The 17,211-nt window shown below is 40.2% G+C and overlaps 1 protein-coding gene across 1 annotated transcript in view; it reads left to right on the top strand.

Moving 5' to 3' along the window:
• Positions 1-230: 230 nt before the first annotated feature.
• ca10a (carbonic anhydrase Xa) overlaps positions 231-17,211 on the top strand; it is a 381,374-nt gene continuing 364,393 nt past the window's right edge. The window contains exon 1 of the mRNA XM_074620663.1: positions 231-547. The gene's annotated coding sequence lies outside the window, so the exon portion shown is untranslated. The remainder of the gene's footprint in view (positions 548-17,211) is intronic.

Genomic DNA, 17,211 nt, shown 5'->3' with positions numbered 1-17,211 from the left:
GAAGTTCAGCCATCATTCTCAACCGTATATTGAAATGTGTTTGTGTTTTGTGTCAGAGTGAGTGTCTTTGTCTGGTGAGGATCTTTGTTTCCCATCTAGGTGCTCTCTCTCTAATTGGCTGGAGGTGTGGGTTCGGTCTGGGGTGTGCCGGCTGCTGATTGGTCCAACTATCATCTCTGCAGTTTAAAAATGCTCAGGTAGCCTGACAGCAGCCTTGTTCTGTCCTCGGCCTCCAAACCTTTGAGTTAAAGCTGTGATCTAGAGTTGAATTAGTAGCCTTAGTGACCTAGCTGGCTTCACAATTGTGTAACTTGTTGTAGGTTTTCTTTGTTGCTAAAGATAGCACTTCAGTGGTCGGGCTGAACTGCCCTTGTCAACCTAACCCATACCAAGGCCTACTGGTGAAAGACTCTCTTCAACTGTCAATAAAACTGGTATCAGGGCATTACATCAGACTGAACTCTTTGTCCCTGCTCACCTTTGAAAGCAGACTATGAAGTCCTTTCAGTGTTCAACACCCTGTCGTCTCCTGCTGCAATCATCAAAAGTAAGCTCATTTACAATTATGGACTAATGGCCTATTTCATTATTATTGTTCATTGGGTATAGTTTATGTTCGGTGTACAAATTGTATGCTGATGTTGCTGCCAGCTGTGTGTATAAATATTTGGCTGCCGTGCCAGGCTATGTTAAATTGTATTTTTTAACGTTAATGCAGGTGATCTATCCATACGCTTGATTAAAACTGTGTGTGAATATGTGGCCGCCGTGCCAGGCTATGCGCTTTTTATGTTTGTCTTAATGGATCAGAATCAGCTTGATTGTCCAGGTATGAGTAGTATACCTGCACACATAGAGGCTATCAGGAATTTGACTCTGGTTATTTTGCTCACGTTGTATGACGGAAATAGAAATGCAGCTAAAAACAAGGTCAACAAAAGCTGAACAAGAGTGAAGAAAGGAGATAAATATACATGTCAGGTGCCTGTAACATTACCTCTGATGATGATGTATGAGGTTTGTAGGATTAAACTATGGTGCATGGCCTATTTTGGTTAACATATGCCTTTCAGAATCTTATAAGTAGATGTTTGTTCTTAGACGGGATAGGCCCATCTGATTTTCTCTGTGCCCACCCACACTGTGATTGTGGTGTCTTGGCAGTGATTATTACAATTAATATTTTACCGAGGTTTTAATATGAAGGGGAGTTGTTCAGGGTGTTTTTTTAGTGCCTTCAAAGTGCCCTGTATTTGCTATATAACTTCTTTGCATGGCTTTAGGACTCACATTTATGACATTTCAGAATGCAGTTAATGGGACGTGAAATAAAAATGCAAAATACAAATATGGCCACAGTGGGAGTTGGAAGTTGGTGGACATACGAGAATGAAAAATACATAAAATGTTGCATTAACTCTTCTGAGCAGCTTCCTTTCTTTCCTTTCAAAGTGCACAGTGGCTTCAGGAACTTTCTCTACATGGATGTCATCAGACTGTATCTAAAGAAGTACACATGTAGACTTGTTAAGGCTGAAGCAGTGGAGGTATACCATAAGGCCACATAAAAGTCTGCTATTAGTACCTGTACATTTCAAGAAGTAAAAAAAAAACAGCTAGGCTCGATGTCTAAAATAAATTTTTCCCTTCCCCAAACTTGAATACAACCCTTTATTTCCCAGCTCTGCACCAATTACTTTCACCGGCACTATCAAAGCAGTTGGAGCTGCTCCAGTAACATCCAGTATTAACACATAATAATGCTGAGCTGGGAATCTCCAAGATAGCACAACAATTTGCTCGTAGAAAGATTAGGGCTAGTTGTGCAAAATAAATATATGAATATAACAGAGTGCAGACCATCAGACAACCTCAACACATTTAGTGCTACAAACAAGCCGGGAGGGCTGCTGCTGTGCATCGCTGCTTCATTGGCTACATTTAATCCCTAAAGGTAAATAATAGCAGAGCAATGAAACTTAATTATTCTGTTTAAACATGTTATCATGGAAAAGACAATAACAGTGGGCTGTGCTGGTTCGATATCTGACTTAACACCAAAGGCTGCAAATCAGCGTGGCTCTACATGGGGTTGCCGTCTTTTCAGAGCAACAATAAGCTAAATGTGATAAACACAGTGTTATATGTCGGCTTCAAATTGGACTGCTATTTTTCTGTGGACGTCTGACACTCTCCTATAGGGATGTCACGATACCAGAACTTTAGAAGTCGATACCAACACTAGTGAGATTCCATGATTCTCTATACCCAATTCGATACCATGGTAAAAAAAACAAACAGAAAAAAACAATGAACACTTAAAGCTAGTGTTAGGAAGTTAAACAGGTCGAAACTCCATCTCTCATATCTATTTTATATTGCTGTGAAAACATCTCCTTCAAACAACTGGATTTAAACAGGTTTCTCGCCAAAAACAAAATTTTACAAGATTACATTTGAACTAGGGCTGTCAAAGTTAACGATAATAATACGTTAAAGCAAATTTATTTTAACGCATTAACTCAATTTGTGATTTTTAGATTGTAGCGGGCTCAGTTTTATCTATTAGAATCCATTGGTACCAACCATGTCATACTAGCTTGTCGTGAAGGAGGCTAAATAACGCTACAAACTTAGGCTAAATTTGTCGCGTTTTCAAAGGGGTCCCTTGACCTCTGACCTCTAGATAAGTGAATGAAAATGTGTTCTATGGGTACCCGCAAGTCTCCCCTTCACAGACATGCCCACTTTATGATAATCACATGCAGTTTTGGGCAATTCATATTCAAGTCAGCACACTGACACACTGACAGCTGTTGTTGCCTGTTGGGCTTGAGTTTGCCATGTTATGATTTAAGCATATTTTTCTATGCTAAATGCAGTACCTGTGAGGGATCCTGGACAATATTTGTCTTTGTTCTGTGTTGGTAATTGTTTTCCAATAATAAATATATACATACATTAGCATTAAGCATTATATTTGCCCACTTCCATGTTGATAAGAGTATTAAATATTTGACAAATCTCCTTTTTTAAGGTACATTTTGAACAGATAAAAAAAATGTGTGATTAATATGCAATTAATCTTGATTAACTATGGGCAATCATGCGATTAATCCTAATTAAATATTTTAATCAATTGACAGCCCTAGTTTGAACACATCATGATATTGTTATAATTTACCTTTGTTTAATACTCAGTTTTACTTGAACACATCATTGCAACATTAACGTTAGCTGTTAGCTCCACAGGACTGTGCTGCCCAGTGGCTGCTAACGGCAAACATTAACTAGCTTTCCTCCTACTGATTTCAACACACATGTGTTGTTCATAATGTATCCTCATCAGCGAAAACTGAACACGTCGATAGTCATCCTTTAGGATTTTAGACGCCAATAACCTACTATAGAAAAGCAAGTACCATCACATTTTCAGAGTTTTGGCATCAACTTGGTACCGAAGTATCAGTTCTCGTGACATCCTTCCTCTCCTACAAACCGCTCTTCATCTGATAGCAGTGACAGCATGGAAGTCAGATACCCCCTTTACACCTTGCATTAAAATGTGTCTCGTCACCAGATTGTATCTAGACAGTGTGTAGGATTTGGCAGCAGCTAGTGGTGTGGTTGCAGATTGCAACCAACTGAGTACCCCTCCGCTCATTCCTCCCTTTCCAAGACTGCGGTAACGTCAGCCGCCGAGTGCAAAACCGTGGTAAAAAAAAGCGTTCACCTCGCTGAGATCCATACCATAATAACACTACTTTAGGAGCAGTGGAGGTCAGACGGCGGCTGGCACTACTACGGTTTTGCGCTCTCACGTTACCGCAGTTTTACAAGCGTGTCGGAGAACTACAGTGGCCTTCAGGTAACGTAAAAACGTGAAAGGCTCTCTGTAGAGCCAGTGTTTGGTTTGTCCGTTCTGGGCTACTGTAGAAACATGCCAGAGCAACATGGCGGACTCCATAAAGAGGACCCACTCTCGATGTAAATATGAAAGGCTCATTCTAAGCTAACGGAAACACAATGATTCTTAGTTTCAGGTGATTATACACTAATGAAAACATAGTTATAAATATTATATTCCATTTCTGCTAATAGATCCCCCCGAAATGTTAAAAAAAATTTCTTTAACCCATCCGATTGCAATCCAATCCCCCAAAACGCATTTTAATGCCAGGTGTAAAGGGGGGTATAAGTCTGTTGACAACACAAAGCCAGCCGTTCAGTAGTGTGCTAATGTGTCTTAGACTATTAAAAGACAGAGCGCTGGCTGATTCCTAAATCAACAATTCAAACAGTAGTTTGATTGCACTGACTGGAAGCGACATTATGCAGGGGGTGAGCATCAAACTCCAATGATGAATACACTAATGCTGCATTTGATGAGGTTATTGACTGTGAATAATTCAATATTCATCGATGCTACAGTCGGGGTTTGAAATGAAAATTCAAATGAGAGGTGGAGATTATATTGTTCATACAGTGCTAGCGAGAATATTGGCTTTTAGCTGTCAATACAACGAGCTCTGCTTTATTGCCTTCAGGATACCGGGAGGATACATTTGATACTTTTCTCCCCCCCCCGTGAGAACGCTTGTTATTTATTAACCGGGTGCCATTCTGTTATTTGGTCAATGAGTTTTGAATACTTAACCAAATCTGACTATTGACCCAAATATATCATTTTCAACATTCACCATCTGTGTGCGAAGCCCTGTAGATGGATCTCTCTGGCTGTCTCTCCATCTCCGCTTCATTAAAATTCCACACCTGTCTCTGCAGTGCTCTGCAGTTTTCCCCCTAAAATACCAGGGAAAAGCATCCAGTCTCGGGGGGTGATTTTTGTTCCAGCACACACCGCCTCATCGGCGGTGTCACCTCATTGACAGCGAACAGAGAAAACAACCGAGTGGCTCAGGTAGTGGAGCACAGCTGTATTTGTCGTCCAAAAGTACATGAATTTCCAGTGACAGTACAGAGCTGGTAGCTTCTCTCAGACTATGGTTAGGGACTGTATGACAATTACTGGGGTGGAAAAGGGGGGCTGAACGCTATGTTTCACTTAAAAGCCTTATTTTCTCGCTTGATTTAGAAAAGGATCTAACAATATTGGATTGGTATGATGTATTTTGCCATTAACAATTTTCACATAGCTACCACATCACACATTGGAGGTCCAATTAGCAAAACAATGGCAAACATAACAAAGTGTGCCCTGTAACAAACATTTCTGTTACTGTTTTTATCTCTGAAAGGCATAGCCTGAGGAGAGTATGTGTTTGGACTGAATTTAATGTTAATGCTGCTGTGTCCTTGTGTGTGTGTAACAAGCAGAGTGTACGTGTATTGTGAACCTTCCTATGGAGACACATCTTACTATCTGAATAATGCGCCCTTTAAATAGCAGGAAAATACTGCAACAGACTTTAGACCAGCTTTTTGTTGGTCGATGTTGCAATCGCTTTCTGCTGCTTCAAGATAGCAATGTGCCAACAGAGTGCCTGACCACACCTCATTTTAAGACCAACACGCCCACGGGCGCACATTTGGGCGCAAGTACATTTGCTACTTAGACAATGTGGGAACTGGACGTGAAATATAGGGTGACCAGATCCCAAACAAACCAAATGTGGAACAAAGAGTATGTATGGACACGTTACCAATGCTTAAGCCTCATCGACACTGGGAAGGTCAGGAGCGTGTGGTGGCTGCGTTACCTGTTGTTTTTTTACCTGTTAACAGGTTAGAGCAGCCACACTGCCTGCGTGAGACGCACGTCTCAGCTGCGTCTTTTCTAGAGAACAGGGGTCTCGCCTATTTTTGACACATGCGGCGCGCGTCTCACAGCAACAACAGACAGTGAAAGTGTTCTATTGACAGTATATTGACCTCATACCAGCAAGAATACTACAGTTTACATGTCTAGACATCTGTAGAATATGTCCCAGACAGTGAAAGTGATCTATTGACTGCATATTAACATCATAGCCGCTACATTACTATAGTTTCGAGGTCTATCTGTAGAATATGTTACAGAGATGAAAAAAAGACTTATTTTTAAATCAACACTCTCCCTCAAGCGTTTTTTCTATGGACAGAATTCCTTCATTTATTAATGAGGCTTTTATTCTGAAATATGTGCCGGACGAGGGTCTAGAACATAGAGTGACAGGGAGAGCACCATGAATGAATAAAGTACAGAGTTTTAATTGTGGATTATTACTATTTCAAATTACTACACATTTCTTAACCTTTCTCGGTCTAAAATAAATATAAATGATATTTATAATGAAATGAAATTGCCATTAAAAGGCTAACTATGTAGAAAGAAAGGGCTGACATCAGCATCAGAAATGCAGCTGATGGTGTGACCACCCGACGCGTGTATCACGCAGCCACCACGCTACGCAGCCACCACGCGCTCCTGACGTTCCTGGTGTGTCCGGGCTGTAAGAGGTAGTCTACAATTTTTATATAATGTTTATCTAACTTAAATAATAAACATTTCAATTCCGGCCCTTATCTTGTAACATCTCTATGCTTTGCCCCGAATGCATCCATAGATCGGCACATCTCTTTTTGAGCCACACATTTCTTGTGAGACTCACGTGAAGTGTGTTGCTTCATCCCCTCCATGTGAAATATGAAAAATAACCTTCGCCTTCTGCCGGCTTATAAATACTTATAAGTAGTTTCACAGTCTTTATTGTAGCTGCTCTTCCTTTTCTTTGTGGTATAGTTTTTCCATCATATTCCGCCTAAATCTGCATAGATTGTGACTTTGCAGTGGCTTGCACTTTTCTCCGTTGGGCATAGCGTATGGAAGTTTTTATTGGACTTTATTAGTTGTAATCCACAGGAGACAATCCACAAATGTGTACCATGATTTCTAAATATTTCACTATCCACAAACATGTCTTTTTGTATTTGTGTTGTGTTAAGTCACATCCACAAAAATAAAGGGTGATTTGCAAATACGCATAACTTACTCTGTAAAAACGTATTGTAAGGTTTACATGTAAAGTGATATATACGCATTTGTGCATCTATTTCTACACGTGGAATGATATTTGCGCATTTGCAGGTTAACTTCCTGTGGATTTATGGGCCACGTGACATTTGTAACTTTCCTCCTGTTTGTTTACAGAATTTTGTCGGATTGGTACCGCAGCAGATCTGTAGATAATAGTTGTAATCCACAGAAGACAATTCACAAATATGTACCATGATCTGCAAATATTTCACTACCCACAAACGTTTTTTTATATTTGTGTTGTGTAAAATCACACCCACAAAAATACAGGGTGATTTGCAAATACGCATAACTTACTCTGTAAATACGTATTTTAATTCCACATAAAAATGTTATAGGTTTACAGTGGTTTTGCCAATGAAAATGTGAGACATCGTCTCAATATGTGGGACGTGGCCACAATAAGGGATAAAAATGCCGTGCAGTCCCTCGTGAAGTGGGATACCTGGTCACCCTACGGCGTGAAAATGACAACTGCGTCAGTCTGAAACTAGCAATGACAGCGCCGCTTTGTGCCGGGGTGTAAGATAAGACCCCTTAAACTTAAATAGCCAAGGAACAAGGATGTAAGTATTTGCTCTTTAGATTCCCTGTAAGACTTGTACGGGATAATGTAGCAGGATTCAGATTGTCTTCTTGTGTAGCGCAGAATCACTGCTGCTGCTGTAAAACTGGAACAGTTTCTTCCCTTGTTACCCAAGTCACGCAATGAATGAGTGTGTGATCATTCCCCCCGCTGCACTCTGTCTCTCTCTTTCTCTTTTCTCCGTCCTGAATCCTCTCCTTTTGCTCTCTCATCTCAATCAATAAGTGTAACTTTGCCGACAGAGAGACCCTGAGGCTCCTTGCTGTCCATTGCAGAGCGTAAACCCTCACTGTCCGTGTGTGCATATATACAACATCGCCAGGGTTTTCCCTTCTCTCTCTCTCTGTCTCTCTTTGTCTCTCTCCTCCTGCCCTCCTCTCTTTGTACTCTCCTTTAAATATACATATCCCTATCATCTTCTCATGGTAGCTGCTAAGAGCCGCCCCAACGACCTCTGGCAGGTGCTTTGTTCCTTGTATTTTTTAAGCTCACTTTTCACCGCAAACTCTTCCAAAGCGTTCATGCTCAGCATTCATAGAGAGACGCTGTGATGTTTACCGCTGCCACTGATAGCTACATCCTATAGTGCCGTGGTTTAGCCTCATAAATACCACACTTCAAACATGATACAGTTCAGCAAGTCCAAACATCTAATTTTCCTCTTACAGAGGTCTTCATTCTCACATTCCCTCCTTCACCCGTGTAGTTCGATCAGGAGCAGGAGGATAAAAGTGAATAAATTAGACCTCAAGCATATTCTTTGTAGGGCTGACCCAAATGCTTCGAAGCTTTGACCCGTTGCCATGGTAATCGACCTCCAAATCAGTATTCAAATTCGTTGTTGTTGTTGTTTTTTTAATATATGGAATTTATTAATCCCAAAATAGCTAATGAAATAAGGAAAAAATCCCACATTGTCCATAATCATATTCAACATTCAGACATTTTTAGGTGACCAAAATTGTTACAGTTAACGTTCATGAACTGAAAACACACTGTGAAAGGGTTAAAGACAAAAAGATGTACATGGAATGATAGAATAAAGCACCTGTGAGATATGACAAAAAGTATACCTCTTGGGGTGGCAATTAAATAATCCAGCAGTTAAGCCATTCTCCGGTCATGATGAAAATCTATAAAATATCTGTTCAGCAGTCCTTGCTCAGGGTCACATGACTGAGCTGTTCTCAGATGATCAGCACTCTACTTAAAACACTCATTGCTTAAGGGCCACTTCTTCTTCATCAATGAGGACACACTGAGCGGCTCCATTAGTCCATCATCATAATTGTATCTTTATATAGTGTAATGAAGACTTCTTCCAGGTTTTCTTCATCTCTACAATTGCCGACACCTTATGGTCGTCATGCCAACAGCGCTTGTCAAGGCCAATCAGATGGTTGCGCTGAGCTGTGGGAGCCGGGCTAGACACTGGCTTCAGGGCCTATGATTAATTTACACCTATGTTCACTTAACTCCCCTCCACTCTCCTTTCACTTCTCAGCCTCCATCACCACTGATGGTTTCATCATAATCAACCAGACTAAAATACCCTCTGAAACAGCAGTCTGAGTCTTACTTGAGCTCTTTACATCAATTCCCATGTCCAGCGCTGCTTCCGGTTTACACTGGCAAGTGCATGCCCACAGTGTACATGAATGGTCATGTGCTATGCATTTTCAGGCGTGATAGTATGGACGGATATTCATTCTGAAATGGCCCTAAAACGCTTGTCTGGATGGAGATCGTTTTCGTTTGTTCCGTGTGAAACCAATAGTCAACGTGGATTTATTTTAAGTTCCGTAGACTACGTAAGTTCCGTAACATACTTAACCCAAACCACAATCTTTTCCTAAACCAAACAGTTTTGTTGCCTAAACCTAACAAAGTTGTTTCCCGTGAATACGGAAGTTTATTTTGAAAACACAGTGTATGTGTATAACCAGCGGAAATTGACACTTGCAAACACACGTTTTGTTTTTTTAAAAAGACAACGTATGCATGTAATAAATGGAAATTGACATGTGCAAACACAAGTTTATTCTGAAAAGACAGTGTATGCCCATAACAAGCGGAAATTGACATGTGCAAACGCAAGTTTATTTTGAAAAGACATTGGTAATTGACAACTATTGATAAACTACAGGTAATTCCACCACTGTCATGTTGTGTTTGTTTGTTTTTTCTTGCCTTTATTTACCATAAGCGCTTGTTAATAGAGTGCTACAGGAATGAGTGCTAAAACCCAGAAATGAGTTAGCATTTTAGCACTTCCGGTTCTCTCGTCTGGAAGTCAATGGCTTTTTTGAATGGGTTTTTAGTTAGATGCCTGAAATAAGGTATGTGGTTAACAAAAGCTTGAGAAATTTTCAAGTTTTTTTCAACGACATAAAATACGTCAATAAATATCCCAGTCGTGAATTTTGAAGCCATTATGTGTCTCAAAAAAGGCGTTTGCTTACAAGTGGCCAATTGAGACTACTAAACGTCATCACGCCGACTTGTCTGCCTTTACAACCTCGTTGTGTATTCATCGCGCACATGTGACCATGGTGTAGTTCGTTTATAGCCTAAAATTAGCTTTTTATTCCTACCGATTGCATTTACACTTCAAGAATCATGAAAGTGGTGTTCATTTGTGGAAATTATCTTACGGAACAAAATGTATAAGTATCATAAACGTGTGTTTGCCACAAAGCCTATTTTCTGCAATAATCCAAAACCCAATGGAACAATCCCATTGGCTTTTTGTCGAGGGAACCCAGGGCGAAACTAACTTCCTGGTTGGCCTACAAAAAATACATCCTCCCTGGAGCACTATGGCGGCATTTCATATGTGATGGTTAGCCTGGTAATGTCAGAAAGTGGCACAGTGAAGTCCATCCAAACGGCTAACTTTTTAGTACTCTTACCTGCGCAGAAACTTACAATATACTTATAGTCTCTGGTGCTGTCACAATAGCTTATGGGGAGCTTCTCATATGCATTAGTTGTCATACATATTTTTCTGTTTCTATTATCAAGTGTATGCTAGAGCACAAAAACAGTTAAGGTTTGAAGATCGAATGAAAGTCTCGCAACAAAAGGAAGTCCCACTCATCTGTGTGCTTTGTGCCACAGCGAGTGGGAGTACGCTGAATTTCCATTTCTATTCAGAGTTTATTACTGAATATGTTGGTACAGTTGAGAGTGGGATGATTACTAGAAAACACACACACCCTGCTCATGGTGCGGGTCTGGAAAAAGCCTCATGGTTTTCATACTCACAGCTGGAAGTCTGCCTCAGTTCACTATTTATTACAGTGCCTCAGGAGAACCCCTCGCTCCTCCAGGCTCCTTCTTTCTCTACATTGCTTTACTATGTCACACAAATGACTAAACAGAAGGGTAAATCTGTTAATTGAAAGAACTTGGTTACACAAAGCTGGAGAAAGAAGTTGTTGGCTCACTGAAGAAACCTTTAGTGTCATACAATGATGAAAAACAACCTGAATATTTCCATAAACTACCATGTCAGTGCTAATTTAAGGTAAACCTCATAGATTTGTCAAGCTTTCCCAGCTCCAAAAAGTGTGTTTTGGTATTGCTGTAAACCTCCCTCCGTCTCCCTTCACACTGACGTTTGTTTGACACTGTCATGTCATGTCTTTGATCTCGGGCAGACCGGAGCTTCTCTTCAGAGCAGTTTTGCTGCCAGCAGCTGGTAGGGATGGATGTCTCAGATGACGGGTTTGACTGATGGGTAGCTTTTAGCCAGACCTCACGGGGCTTCTCAGTGCTAACCCGTGGCCTGAGAGACTCAGACGAGACTGATGGGGATTCGGAGGTGTGCCGATCGACCGGTCCACCATCGACACCCCCGCGGCCCCTCCCACTGCTCCGCCCTCGACTACAGAGCTGAGCCAGTGTGTGTTTGTGTTGATGTCCACCTATACGTGTATGTGTGTTTGAGTTTATGCATGTACACACACACTTTTTGGTGTGATGTTTTTATAGTAGTTAGGGTCTTAAGAGTCACTTAAATGCAGTGATGAAAACTAACGACATTTACTGAAGTAATCAAGGCCGGCTCTAGCCCTTTTGGTGCCCAAGGCCAAATTCGGATTCGGAACGCAACTCCTCCGCACCTAATGACAATGGTTTTAAGACAAAAATCAACATTTTTATTTTCATAAATGTAACTGTATTAATTAATTGGTCCCTGATAATGTTGACTTAAAAGTATTAAGTCAGTTTCACTACAATTTAAAGTGTTTTTTAACAAGTTTGTTCAGTTTTTCATTCAGTGTCGTCCAAATTTATGCACTAGAAATGAGATTGTAACCTTCTACGTAGTCAAAATATAAATAAATAAAAATATTCCCTGTTTGCAGAGAACATTTTCGCAAGTTATACTGCAGGTTTAACAGAATTATTAACCAATACCATGACATTCATGGTTGGGCTTAAAACAAATAACTAAACTAAGTAAAACATGTACGGAAACGACATACCAACTACAGAAAATATGTCACAAACTTGAATAAAAAATATGTGACAATAATTCAATGACTGGACTTTTTTGAATTGGAATGGAATTTCCTTGAAATTTGGTTTGTGCTTTCCAAAGGTGAATTATAATAATCAGGTTGAAATCATATTATGCCATTTTTTTGTTTATGACTAAATACCTGCAAATCTCATGACAGTATATAACATAGCTCAACTGAGCTCCACTTTGACCAGCTCCAACACTAGTTATGAAGGAATAATCCAATAATACAACACTGTGCCATTTGGCACAATGAGTATGATTTACTTTTGATACTTTGCCCTCATTCCGAGGGGCGTCAAATACAGATGTTTTGTCATGGGCCTCGATGTCTGATACCAACACAAAAGCCATCCTTTAGCTTAGTGTCTGTATGAGTTGCGCCAGGCTTTGAAGTAACTCCAATTTGAAACGTTCATAACAACTGCTCCGGAAGTCAGGTGACGTAGCATAAAGAGCGACAAAGTCTGTGTAAGGAGGATGTCGAGGTGGATGCATGGGTCAAACAAACAGACACCAAACTCAACCTTGACTTACATTAAGTTAGGTAAGTATGTTAGGTAAAATACCTAACTTACCTGAAGTAGGCCTATGTAACGTCAGTGGTTCCCAAAGTGGGGTCCGAAGACCGCCAGGGGTCCTTGAGGGGGTCCCCAGCAAACAGAGGAATCATTTATTTTCACTATAATTCCATCCATACGTAACACAATGACATAATGTATGACTATTTTGGTCATGGGTTTCATACACTTTCTGTTTCTGTAATAAAACATCTAAAAGCAAAAACGTCCTTTCAGATGGGGGACCTGTGACAAAATCTTATCAAATGGGGGTCTACGGTCTAATTTGTGTCAGTTTAGGGGTCCTTGACGTGAAAAAGTTTGGGAACCACTGGGCTACGTAACTGACATTACATAACAAACATACTTATTTTAACCCAAATCACGATCTTTTACTAAACCTAACCAAGGAGTGCTGACCAAGCGGCCGAGTTGGGAACGAGAGCTGGTTGGATACTTTCGGTACATTTTGCAGATAATACCTCTATACTTGTTTTAGTACTTGCAGAATGCAGGGCCTTTACTTGTAATTGGGTATTTTTATATTGCAGTATTTCTACTTTAAATAAACTAAATCTGAATACTTCTTCCACCACTGCTCCTATGAGAGCAAAAAGACCAAATGACTGACAGATGCTTGGATTGTTGGGTGCAGGAGACATTTGTTGGCAGAAATAGGTATTCAGAATCAAATCTATCAGGTATAATTCCTGCAGAAACAATCAACATTACTTATGGATAGTTTGTTCCACATATAGTAAGTTATTAGGTTGGATATGGGTTTTCTGGGAAATAAAGATTATGCAAATGTTACATGAACATGATCCATTCGTCAGCCTATTCTGATATGAAGTGAACATGGCACCAAAAAACAATTCAACACCAGGATACTGACGGTGTTATTTTCAACATGATTGCTCACTCTGACAGTCCAATCATTTAAATAATGTCTCTCCTTAGTACCTCCTTGCTTCCCCTGCCAGATGGCTGCCTGTTTACTCGAAGCACTATGTACAATAAATGTCAGACTTTGTCAAGTGATGCCATTTTCAATCAGGCCCTGATTGAAAATGGCCAGAGTTTGACTTTATTTAACTTTCTATTCATGAAGCATCCATGATCGCACATAGTTCACAAGTTCGCATCAAACTTTTAACTTACAGTGATACTCTGACAGCAGTGGCTGTAGTCAGACTGGATTCATGATGGTTACAATGGAAGGCTATGGGGCAAGTATACCGCCGCTTGGTCAGTGCCCCTCGGTATCGGAGTCTGACGCACGGAGTACCCCTCTTGTGTTACTTTTGGACGGACCAGGGACAGCATGTCAATATACGCTCGTTGCATGCATAGTGTCCTTTCAAAATAAACTTCCGTTTTCACAGGAAGTTAGGTTTAAGCAACACAACCACTTAGGTAGGGTTAGGAAACGATCGTGGTTGATGTTAACTTCACTGACTAGCGACTCATGTGACTCACAGAGCTGACGATTCTAATGACTCACGTGACTACGACTCAAAGTGACTCACGGGACTGACAAACGACTCACGTGAGTCGGAACTGACGATACCAACGAGTCACATGACTAACGACTGACGTGACAAAATAAGTCATCATAACTTTTAGTTTTATACGGGACACGAACAGCGGCCTCCTGGTTGAAAGTCTTCAACCATCCAGGTCTTAACCCAAGTCTTGTAGTAACGTTAGCATTCATTTGGGGTCATGCTTCTGTCCACCTGATGAATCTTAGTCCAATATTCATTCTCCTTTAAGCTCTGGTTTGGTGTCCACTAACTCTTTAAAATAATATTCGGGGTCAAAAGCTGCTAAATGCTCTACGAAGTTCATCATCTACGTGCTAACTTTGTTTGTAATCCCCTTCCTCTGGAATAACCTCCCTATGAACATCAGACAGTCTGATTCTGTGGAGGCCTTTAATTGCAAACTCAAAACCCATCTTTTTGCCATAACTTTCAATTAGTTAGTTTTTTTTTCTTTTATTATTCGGCGGGTGGGTCGGTCTCTGTATAATTTAAGCCTAGTAGTCCTGCTGACGAGAATAATACCTTTAAATAAAACCTTTGAATAATACCGAAAAATTACCCACCACCACCAAAATATATATTTTTATATATATAAAAATTGCATTGGTGCAGCTTTAAAGAATGATTCCAGGTTTGTTTACCGTCTGATCATCTGACTGCTCACATCCAGCATTGTATTTAAAACTGGAAGGGCACTCAGAGAGCACAGACCTCCGCCATAAGTGAAAAATAATGCATGTATCCACCCGGTGATTCGGATGTGCTCTCAAAATGTATTGACCTTTCTTCTTTGGCCCATGCTATACCCTTCCAGTAGTTTCATGAAAATCAGGTCATTAGTTTTTCCATAATCCTGCTGACAAACAAGCAAACCGAACCAAAAACATAACCTCCTTGACGGAGGTAAAACAAAGGATTTAATGTTTTCGTTCTCATAAAAAGAGAAAGAGACAACGCCTGACATTCTCCGCTGGTCCCCAGAGGCTATCAGTGTCCAGCATCTGTCGGCAGAAAGATAACACTCCGCGGCTGTCTTGATTTGGTAGAGCCTGCTGATGCATCGACTCATATCTTCTGCTTGTCTATGAATCATACATTAATGGATGAGACGGCCCTTATCTCCATGCATGTCTGCTCTCACCCACTTCAACAGGGAAAATAATAATACAACCACGCTCTGCCTGTTTTTCTGTCATACGCAAATACCTCTCATCTTTTCACCTCCCAGACGCACACCTTTTTTTCTCTTTTTCTTCTCCCTGAGTCACGCCTTCTCATTTGCTGCTAAATTTCAAACAAAATTCTTTCCGTTCCTGTGTTTTTCTTCCCTCTTTTTCATCCTCTAATCCCACTTCACCTCCTTTTTTTTAGTTCAGCAACTTGTTACTCTTTCTAAAGCCCCTGCTGTGCTGCTCCTGAGGCCAGAGGCATGAAACTTTCTGTTGATTCAAGACAAAAGTTTCTGTGTGCACACAAAGGCAGAAACATAAATAAAGTCATGTGTACGCATGGCTCTGTTTTATGAATCTCATTCATTGTGAAACTAGTAGGGCTGGGTATCCGTACTCAAGACCTTTTAAGATATCGACCGAAATAACAATGCAGTCTCACGGCAGTTTGTGAAATAGATATGAAATTGTATTTGATTCGTGTTCATAGACCCTTTTTGTTCGTGATGCTTAGCACGACTTTCAACAACATATTTTTCATGATTTTCCTACGAATGTCCAGCAACACATGACGCATATGTCAATTTCCGCTCCAGTCTTTTCAAAATAAAACTACTTAGTTAGGTTTAGGAAATTATCTACTTAGTTAGGTTTAGGCAACAAAGTACTTAGTTAAGTTTAGGAAAAGATCGACTTGGTTAGGTTTAGGCAACAAACTACTTAGTTAGGTTTAGGAAATTATCTACTTGGTTAGGTTTAGGCAACAGACTACTTAGTAAGGCTTAGGAAACGATCTATTTGGTTAGGCTTAGGCAACAAAACTACTTAGTTAGGTTTAGGAAAAGATCGCGGTTTGGGTTAAAATAACTCCGGAAGTACCATAACTCAAGTATGGAAGTACAAATAAGGTTTGGTCAACCAAACCTAACTTTTCGGAATCTGCTCCGTTCTAACTAGCTGTGTTTGAGGGCGTGCCAAACTAGCCATTATGCAAATGTGTTACTTGGTGACATCACCACGTTACGGAAGAATAGGCGGGACTTCAAGCGAGGCATTTCAGGCAGTTCAAGAGCAGTGTGCATATTCATGTATGTAGGACTTAAACTTGTAATTCATATTGCATTATTTACTTAAGGATCTGAATGCTAACACTAATATGTATTTGCTACATATTTATTTTCTATTATTATTTATATATTTATTACCCATTTATGTGCGGGAAATGGTGTATGCATAGTATCTGTCTGTATATTTAAACCTCTGGTGCATTGTAAAAAACAGCATCAAATATTTCCTTATCTTCTTTTTCTCCTTTCATCAACCTGTACCCAGGGAAAAACATGTCTTATGCAAAGGGGGAGAAAAAAGGTAGAATGCTGATGTGTGAAAACCTTTGTGTGACACTCTCCCCTAAATGAATTTCAACGTGCAACAATACATCCTGGCAGAGAGCGAGACAGAGAAGCCTATAGCAAGTGATAATGCACTATTTGTGAAATAACTTAATAACTTGTCAGAATGTAATGGAAAGCCCCTCTGAGTGGGAAATGTACTAAAATATGGTAATGGAATTAATTGCAGTGTGGTGCAGTAACATCTGCTAGTGTCATCATTAAAAACAAGTTACACACCTTATAGTGCAGTAATTTGCAGTTAAGAAGATAAAACAAAACTTTATTGTTCCTCGCTGGTAAATTAGGCCACCGCAGCAGTAAAAGAAACAGGACTCAGCAAGAGATAAAGACAATATAAGAGTCCAAAATAGAGCACAAATAATCAGTA

This window comes from Sebastes fasciatus, chromosome 20, assembly GCF_043250625.1.
Source record: "Sebastes fasciatus isolate fSebFas1 chromosome 20, fSebFas1.pri, whole genome shotgun sequence".
NCBI lineage: Eukaryota > Metazoa > Chordata > Actinopteri > Perciformes > Sebastidae > Sebastes > Sebastes fasciatus.
This window is presented reverse-complemented; position numbering and strand designations above follow the sequence as displayed.